The sequence below is a fragment of the Ipomoea nil genome, unplaced genomic scaffold (genome assembly GCF_001879475.1).
Source record: "Ipomoea nil cultivar Tokyo-kokei standard unplaced genomic scaffold, Asagao_1.1 scaffold0317, whole genome shotgun sequence".
Taxonomy (NCBI): Eukaryota; Viridiplantae; Streptophyta; class Magnoliopsida; order Solanales; family Convolvulaceae; genus Ipomoea; species Ipomoea nil.
The window spans coordinates 1,160,650-1,170,679 of record NW_017616745.1 but is presented as its reverse complement, the minus strand read 5'-3'; the positions used below and the strand labels follow the sequence as shown (position 1 = coordinate 1,170,679).

Sequence of the window (10,030 nt, the reverse complement as noted above, 5' to 3'; positions counted from 1 at the left end):
TCCAAATATTGGATATTTTCATGTTTTTGGTTGCAGGTGTTTTATTCACAACAATGGCAAAAGCTATCTTAAAGCATTTGACGAAAGAGCTGACGAAGGATTATTCATGGGATATTCATCCATAAGCAAAGCATTCAGAGTTCTGAACAAGCGAACAATGGTTATCGAAGAATCCATCCACGTCAAATTTGATGAACAATCTGAGAAAAATCCTTCTGGATACAAGATACCTGCTATCCCAGCTCAAAATGCCCAGAAATCCGTAGATGAAGACATCTCAGACGAAGAAGACTTACTTTCGTCTTACATGAAGTATCAGCGAAAGTACCAGAACCCGAGATGTCATCTGAACAAGCAAGTGGAAATCAACCTATCAATCCTTCTAGCAACGCACCATCTGAACCAATGATCTACATAGACCTCCCCTATATCCCAGAGATGGATACTCAGCCTTTTCAAGATGTCTTTGGAGGCCAGATCTTAGATGGTTGAAAGATCATCCACCAGATCAAGTTATTGGAGATGTTCAAGAAGGTGTGAGAACAAGAGCGTCTTTACACGAAAGTATGATGGCATGCTTCTTTATCCCAAATAGAGCCAAAATCTGTAGATGAAGCTTTATGTGATCCTGACTGGGTAATAGCTATGCAAGAAGAACTTCATCAATTTGAACGAAATGAAGTATGGGAACTAGTACCCAGACCATCACATCAAAATGTCATTGGAACTAAATGGGTTTTTAGAAACAAAATGAGTGAAGATGGACTCATTGTTAGGAAACAAAGCTCGCCTTGTAGGCTAAAGGATATTGTCAGGAGGAAGGTATTGATTTTGATGAGACCTTCGCCCCCGTGGCCAGATTGGAAGCTATACGAATATTCTTAGCTTTTGCAGCTTACAAAAATTTCAAAGTCTATCAAATGGATGTCAAAAGCGCCTTCCTGAATGGACTTCTTGAAGAAGAAGTATATGTTGAACAACCTCCTGGTTTTGCTATCAACAATGACCTCGAAAAGGTGTACCACCTTAAGAAAGCTCTCTACGGTTTGAAACCAAGCTCCACGAGCTTGGTATGATACACTGTCGTGTTTCCTAATCAATCGTGGCTTCACAAAAGGAGTGGTTGACAAAAACACTCTTTCGTATAAAGGATAATGATCATATCCTACTGGTACAAATATATGTTGACGACATTATCTTCGGGAGCACGAATCCAGATCTATGTGAAAAATTCTCCAATCTCATGAAAGGAAAATTTGAAATGAGCATGATGGGAGAACTGAATTATTTTCTAGGCTTACAAGTTAAACAATGTCCTGATGGGATATTTATAAACCAAGCCAAATACACAAAAGATCTGATCCGAAAGTTTGGCATTGATGGAAAAAGTTCCGTCAAAATACCTATGAGTACATCCCTTAGGATGGACATTGACAATGAAGGAAAGGAAGTTGATCAGAAAAATTTTCGTGGCATTATTGGCTCTCTTCTATACCTAACAGCAAGTAGACCCGAATCTCATTTGCTGTTGGTGTGTGCGCTCGCTTTCAGGCTAAACCGAAGAAAGTCACCTAAGTGCAACTAAAAGGATATTGCGATATCTTAAGGGCACACAAAATGTCGGCCTCTGGTATCCGAAAGAAGGATCATTTGATCTAATAGGATACTCAGATGCAGACTTCGCAGGTTGTCGAATTGATCGAAAAAGTACCTCAGGAACATGCCAGTTCCTAGGAGGAAGAATTGTGTCTTGGTTTAGCAAGAAACAACATTCCATTGCTACTAGTACGGCTGAGGCCGAATACATAGCAGCTGGAAGTTGTTGTGCTCAATCTTATGGATGAGACATCAATTAAGAGACTATGGGATAAATGCCCAAGAAGTGAGCATTAAGTGTGATAATACAAGTGCTATAGCAATCACACACAATCCAGTTCTACACTCTCGGACCAAGCACATTGATATCAAGTATCATTTTATTCGTGATCATGTTGAAAAGAAAGATATTGCTCTCGAATATGTCAATACCGATGATCAACTGGCAGATATACTCACTAAACCTTTGAGTGAGACAAGATTCTCTCTATTAAGGCATGAGATCGGAATGATTGAAATGACTTAAAAATCAGATAATCAAATCTGTAAAGATTCGTATTCTTGATTCTCGCAAGATTTGATCCATACATACACGCTAGTATCTTTATCAATAAGGTATACTAATTGTTTGTGCATACATCACTAACAAAAGTTCTAGTGTTTGTTCTTGCAGGTATGAATACAGGTAGTGAAAGAACCAACACGGAGAATAAAGGCAATTTTATTGGATGTGCCAAAGAAAACGATGTGCTGGACAAAAGCAACAGTTTTGTCTATTCACCGTCCAGCACCCCTTCTTTTCTTAATATGCGATGTTATTTCACCATGCTTCATAATAATTCACCATATCCTTTCGTATATCTTTGTTTTCGTGTCTTTCACGCAAGAAAGTGTCAGTATCCAAAAGATTTTGTATAGATCTCCACGACACTTATTTGCCTATAAAATAGTTTCGCCATACATAAGACACACTCACTTCTTTCTAAGTAAAAGGATTGCAGGTATGAACAAAGAGAAAGGAAAAATGGACGAAGCAGAAAAGAGGGCTACCCGTCTGAAGCATCACTTACAGGAAGCAAGCAAGCTCCCTAATGCCACCATCATAAGCTTGAAAGAAGAAGGAGAGATGATCAATGTAACCTACTCGATGCCTAACCCCCGCCTATAAAAAGGATAAAGAGGCTCTTGACACTCTTGTCGACGAATCTAGGGCCAAAAAGAGGTATCATCTGGAACAAGCCAGACAGGAAGCCTATGAGAGAATCATGAGGATGAAGAGCTCCAACAAAGACTCTTCATCGACACCAACCTCTCGATGGTACCCCTTTCCTGAAGTTCCTCCACCCAATGTTCAATCCTATGAGGATTTCTCAAGGGTCCACTCTCGGGTCACAGATCAGCCACCCGAACCCACTCTCTCTCTAGAAGAGTTGGACGAATACGCCAAAACAACAAATCTGGCTGATGTGACTGATGAGATGACCCGATTGGAACTTCACGTGCCCTATCGTTTCCTTTGAACCGTAGTAGGTTGAACTTTTTATGTTTAAGTCTCTCTCTCTCTTTCTATCCTGTATGTCATGATGACTGTGTTATCCAAATAAATGCTTTGCATAAGTTCTTATGATTTCGGATCACAGGAAGGCTGACTGTTATGTGCATTTATTGCAAGTTATATCTGGTCAAAAAGAGTTCAAAAATTCATTATGAATTTATTGAATGCTAAGCACGTTGGAACTCAGACCGTACAGAGAATCAAAATTTTAGTCTCAACTGAAATCAGCCTTATCTTGAACACTGTAATGAGCATTGATTGCAATTTTGACAAACTGACTGATAAGCCCCTCAATCCTCGGCTATAAAAAGGGAGAGAATTTCTCACAATTCTCACCATCCTCTCTCTCTCTCTCAATGGCACCTAAGAAAAGGTTCACAAGAAATGACTCTCGCAAGCTCCAAGAGGCCTCTAGGCGCCTCAGGGAGGAGCAAGGTGACTTATATCCAGGCAATAGTCCTTGTGTCCCTATCAATCTCGTCTCTGATTCAGACTCATCGTTCCTTTACGATGATATGGATGGATTCATCGTTGAATCAGAAAATGAAAAAAAGATCTCAAAAAATCCAAGTGAGACAATCCCAAAAGAATGGATTGACAAGGACTACATGGCCTTTCTGGCACAAGAAAATTTGGAAGAGAAGTATGACAAAGATGATGAAGCTGAGTCCTCTACTGGTTCCAACTTTCCGCGCTATAAAAGATGGTATAGGGAAGTGTTTGGAAGGGTGAAGAAAGATAAGCCTGAATGCTCTTCATCCAAGAAGGTTGGGAGGAAGAAAAAGTGATTTTCTAAAAATCATCATCTATGTTTCTGTATCTTCTCCTCTCGTTTGCTGAATAAAAGATTGCCTATCTATGTGTTAATATGATGTCATGTTTTATCTGTGTAACCTTGCTGAAAGTCTGAGACGTTTGTTCTGATCAAATCTTACCCGCTTCTTTCGGGTAACAATGTTGATTGTTTATCATGAGTCTCTCGGGGAACATTATGTGCGTCTTATGAAATTCTGAACAACATTCGGGTTTTTGAATCGTACTTAAGACGCTATCTCTTCTTGAATCTAAACCGTTCATAAAGTATCATTGGGATCATATGGCCGAGAAAATCGCCTCTATCCCACTAGTCTGACAGGACAAAGACGTGCATTTAATGCACCTCTCAGCACTTGAGTGCTTTTTCTCACTCCTCATTAAATGAGGGAATGATCGTTTCAGATCTGTACACGTTCTTATCACGTAACCATGATGATCAGTTACCTTTTGAGGAAGAGGAACCGCTGAATTTTTTTTTAAAAAAAAATTCGTATAAGTTTTCTTAATGGGCTATTTTACGAACACCAACCCGGAGCTTTATAAACCCTGCTCAAACCTTCCTTCCGTCTGTTTTACCTCTCTCAATTTTCATCCCTTCCTCTCAAAGATCTCTTTAGTCAAGCTTTCTATCATCAATGGCGGCTCCTTCCGAAAAGAACCCAGAGCACCCTGAACCATCATCCACTCCAGTTATACCAAGCTTTCCTACGGAAGACATAGAGTTTATCAAGACCAAAATTCCATTTATCGTCGGAGGAAGTATGTGGGACGAAGAAGGGTTTCGTAAGTATGTCCTGGATAAAGCCTTTGGAGACCGGGTAATCGCTCTTTTACTAGAAACAGGTTTATTTGGTTTAGTAACTCACCGCTATGATGAATGGTACCCTCTTGATGTTACTCAGTTTTATTTGAATGCTTATGTGGCTTCTGATTTCTCAAGCATATCTTCAAGAGTTAATAAACATCACATTGTGTTTACTGCTGAGGATATTCGATCAGCTTTTGGGTTTCCCAGACGAGATGAGTCCTACAAATCCAATCTGGTATTTTATCATCTGGATCCGGAGGACTTCTATGAATCCATACGACACAAGGAGGCACCTTCCAAAGATAAAATCTTCTGGCCCCTCAAGAAAAAATGGTTCCGGTTGGATTATGAGTTTGCAGTAGACATCTTCAACAAGATTGTGGACCACAAGACTTCTGGCACAGATGATGTCACAAGGGAAAAGCTGAAAATGCTGCACGCTTTTCTTCATGAGCATAAGGTTGATTGGTCCAAAATCATTTTCCACAACATCGCTCACACCATCACATACAATCGCAAGAGTCCTGGAGACATTGCAAAGAAGATGGGCTTCGGTTTCATTATAAGCCATCTTCTTGCCACAAAAGGAGTGATTCTACGTGCTGGTGCTCCACCTGGTCAAAAGGTCTGTCACATGAAACACAAGCCATCTGGATATGACAAACAGAAGGCATTGGAATTGGGCATTTCTCTTGAACCTAATCTACCCAAAGGGAAGTCCAAACGAAAGTTAAAAACCCCCAAAGCAGACGAAGAAGCTCAACCAAAACCTAAACGGCAGAAACAAGAAAAACCCTCTTCTCGGGTTAAGACTCAAAAGACGGTCATCTCACAATCAAAGACGAAAAGTGATCCTCCTCTCGAAACCCTGATAGTGCAGAACTCCTCTGAAGATGATGATGATGATCAACCTCTCATTCGTCTAAGCAAACGAAGTCGAATGAGATCTGTTCAAATTCGGGAACCCTTGTCAAAAGGAGCAACATCACAGGGGGAAGATATCTCGAAAGCAGCTACCTCTGAGGGGGAACTGAAAACCGCTCTGCCCGAAAGAAGTCCCGTTGCTCACAAATCCATCAATCCGAAGGCATCTCCTGTTCCTCATCCACAAGAATCTACCCTAGCAGAGCAACTCCTACGAGAGTTGACACAAGAACCTGCTACTGTAGAAATGGAGGAAAGATGTCAAAGTCTTCCACAAAAGCCGGGCTCTCCAGAAGACATCCCGAAAGCAGCCTCAGATGCTACAACTAATGCTCAATCTCTTCCACAAGAACCTACTATTGCAGAGCAGGTAATTCTGACACAAGAACCTGCACTAGTAGACGAGATAACAGCTGCTCAAACATCTTTTATCTCGAAACCATCTGCTCGTCAATCTTCTCCAGACCGGTACACCCTTGATAAATCTCTCAAAGAATCGATTGAAAGAGATTACAATCGAGTTCTACAATGGCACAAGTGGCGCACGGCACCTCTCAGAACCTTTCTCGAAACTTTTGAAGCCATGATCGACGAAGAGGAATTCGCACTTCAATGGCTTGAAACTCAGGACGTCACAAAGGCTGTGCGAATTGAGGAGATCCACCGAGTGTACTCTTACAGAATAACTCATCGATCTCTCGGGAAGGAAAAAGCTCCCTTGGTAGTTCCTCTTCATAAACCTCCCATGGATCCAGCAACTGAAGCCGAATTGAAACAACTTCGCTACATCATGCTGCTATCCAAAATTAAAACCCAAATGGCAGAAGATCATCCTCGAGATCCCAAAGGAAGTGCTAGTGGAACGAAAGATGTTCATGGCAACGAAATCAAAGAAGAGGATGAAGAAGAAAGTGAAGACGAGAGCAATGAAGAAGAAAATGAAGATGACGACAATGATGATGAAACAGAAGACGACAACAGTGGTACTGATGATGATAATGATGATGACAATAATCAACAAGGAGGAGAAGGTGCTGAAGAAGAAGAACCAGAAGATAGCCACACTATCTTGGTCGGAACGGACTATGCTAACTGCCCACAAAGACCACCTCTCTTGAAAATACCATCTGAAGACGAAGACTCGGATGAAGCATCCAGTAAAAATCCAGTTTACTCGTCTCGTGCTATCATTCCGCATCTGAACGAATCTATACAACAACATCATAATCTTCCAGTTCATGAGGAAAGAAAGGAAGCCTCACCTGAACATGACCACTCGATGCATGGTGGAAATCCAGAAGCACCACATCCTGATGAACACAGGAACTCTTCTCCAACACACATTGAGGACGATTCTATCGCTGAGTCCCCACGGACCATTATGAACCTCATGCGAGAAACTGTTCATTCAGCTGAACTGATTCACAAGCAATATCTCGCCCTAAGGGAGAAGGACACGAGAGTATTCAATGACTTGTGTCAAAAAGTCAATCTACTTCTTGATGTACAATCTCAACCACAGCAACCGAATCCTTCTCACGACAAAACTCTTAAGCAATTGGTGAAAAGAGTTTCTGATCTTGAAGAAAGTTCAAACAAAGTCGCTAGACAGCAACACGAGATTAAGCATTCTCATTACGGCCTCAAGGAACGTGTTGACCTAGCTTGTACCAAGATTGACACTTATCAAGACAATTCCTATCAACTTGGTGAATATGCTCTTCAGATTCTGGGATATGCTCAAGACATCCTGCTGGCAATCAGACAAATCCCCTCTGTCCCTCCTTCTGCCTGCGCTGATGATGCCAAAAAGGGGGAAAATAGGGATGATGACAGAGATAAGGATGATGACAACCAACCAAGAAGGGATAACACGAAAGAAAGATCTTCAGAAAAGCAAGTCTCGGGTTACTATAATAGGGATGATGACAGAGATAAGGATGATGACAACCAACCAAGAAGGGATAACACGAAAGAAAGACCTTCAGAAAAGCGAATCTCGGGTCACTCTCATCCACCTAAGTCTCGTGGACAGTCTCATGATCAAAGACGCTATGGTCGCACTCAAGACAGACCTCACAAGGATCGACAATCTTTCGGCTCTGAAGCCAAATATCTCTTCACAGGACTATCAAGAAGAGATCAAGCAAGACTAAGACAAAGGCTCATGAAAAATACCTCAGTTACCATGGATGGCATTGGAAACTTCGTGGACTATGTCCCATACGAAGAAGGAAGCGGTAAGAGATTTGAAGGTTGCAACAATCCCATCTGGTTGAAAAAGAAAGACAACCACACAAGGCAAAACTACATGAGCACTCAGAATGAAAGGATCAAAAGACAAAACAAGGAATTGTGGGATAAACACAATGAAGAGATCAAGATAAGAAATGATGAAGCAAGAGAAAGAGAAAGGATTAAAAATCTCATCAAAGATCTATCAAATGTAACCAAAGACTCTCCTAACAATGTCACGTACAATGCAGCTTTCAAAGTGCATAAAGAGTCAGGCAAGAGTTATCAAGAAGGAATGAATTCGTTTGAACTGATCTCCTGGTGGAAGTCTGGAGTAGTGGAAGGCAACAACATTCGAGAAGCCTACAACAATTACACGAGTCTAAACATCAAAGGAGGATATGAAGAGCTCGTCAGAAACAATCCAATCAGGACTTTCAGAGCAAGAATCAACGAGAAGATAGACTACGAGAGAACACAAAGAAGACAGGAAGAGAAGGACAATCAAGAAAGAAAGAAGGAAGCTCAGCAAAAGTTGAATCTTTTAGAAATGTAAGTCATCCTTTATTTTGATTTCTTTTGACAGAGTTTTTGTAATGACTTTATCTGAATATCTATGAAACTCTCATTGTCACACATCTCGTGTCACTTGTCTGAGTTAAAAAAGTCCTTGTCTTTATTTCTGCTGCTTCTTCGTAGAAAATACTTGTAAACTCTCGATAATGGCTGTGTTATTAATAGAATTATCCTTAAGGAGCACTTTCTCAGCCTTATAAGAAGAGTATAGGTTTTGGCATCATCAAAAAGGGGGAAATTGTTAGGAACCTTGTATTAGGATTTTGATGATACCAATGTAATGTAGAAAGTAGACCCCTAACTCTTACGTTTTGTATTGTATCGCTACTTTCGTTCTAGATGAAAGTTGCCATAACTCATATGTAATTCGTGTTAAGCTAGAACAAACACACGAAAAGAGTTATGAATAGAAGATAGGCTGATCAAGGCGAAAGAAGACTCCACAGCAACGAAAGAAGGAGTTGTCATTAAAAAGACAGTTCTTTTCAAGACTATCTCAACAAGTATTCTTCTTCTCATCAACAAGAAGAATGCTCTACCTGTCTGATTTGACAACATTCTAGGACAATAAGGACCTCAACTCATGGGACACGCTATCCAAAGAGCATTTAATGAAGTTGTACTATCTCTGGAGCTAAAAGACAAAAGTCATCAGATCCTCCATACCTTCAACGGCTACATAGTACAAACCCATTAATGAAGCATTAAATGCATGAGGCTCCATGGTCCTTGTCCAACAGATAAAAGGTTTGAAAAATTCATCTCCCTCCAACGGATGAATTTTCATCACCTATATAAACCAACCTTCATCAACTAAGAAGGTGCTGGTTCATTTTATCACTCTACTCACTCTCTTGCAAAAAGCTCTTAAAAAGTGAACAAATCTCAAAGCTCTTTGCAAACCAGCTATTTAAGGTGTTAAGGCATTTGAAGTAGATCAATCATCACTGCCCTACATCTTGTAAGAAGTCTTGAACTCTTGAAGCAATCATCCACACCAACAAGACTTCACAGTTGGAGGAATCAAGAAATACTTTCTCACCAACCTCAACTTAGAAGAAATAGTTGATAGAGGCGGAGTAAACTCTCAGAGTTGAAAAACCTTCAAAGGCTGTCCGGCTTAGTGATCAAGGAAGTCTTTGTGTAATTGTACTAAAGAGTGATAGTGCAATCCTTCCAGCAGTTGTGGAAGAAGAGTGGAAGTAGGCAAAGTTTGGCCGAACCACTATAAAATCTCGTCTCGCTCTTCTCTTTACTTACTGCTTTAGTTTACTGCTTGCATATCATCTCTTTCATCACTCATCCTATCTTTTTATCAAACTCGTGCAACCCTCTCTTAATAACCTTTCCGCTGTGCTTATCTTACTCAAAAGTGTTGTCAGGGTTTTTCTTTTAAAGAATCTAAAGAAAAACGAGAGTCTATTCACCCCCCCCCCCCCCCCCCCCCCCTCTAGACTCACCTCTCAATCTATCGGGACCAACAAGTACAAAATATAAAATAAAGTTTAAAATAAATATAA

The 10,030-nt window shown here is 40.6% G+C and overlaps 1 protein-coding gene across 1 annotated transcript in view; it reads left to right on the top strand.

Moving 5' to 3' along the window:
• LOC109168169 overlaps window positions 1-10,030 on the top strand; it is a 96,663-nt gene that overhangs the window by 79,881 nt on the left and 6,752 nt on the right. The gene's annotated exons all lie outside the window — the stretch shown is intronic.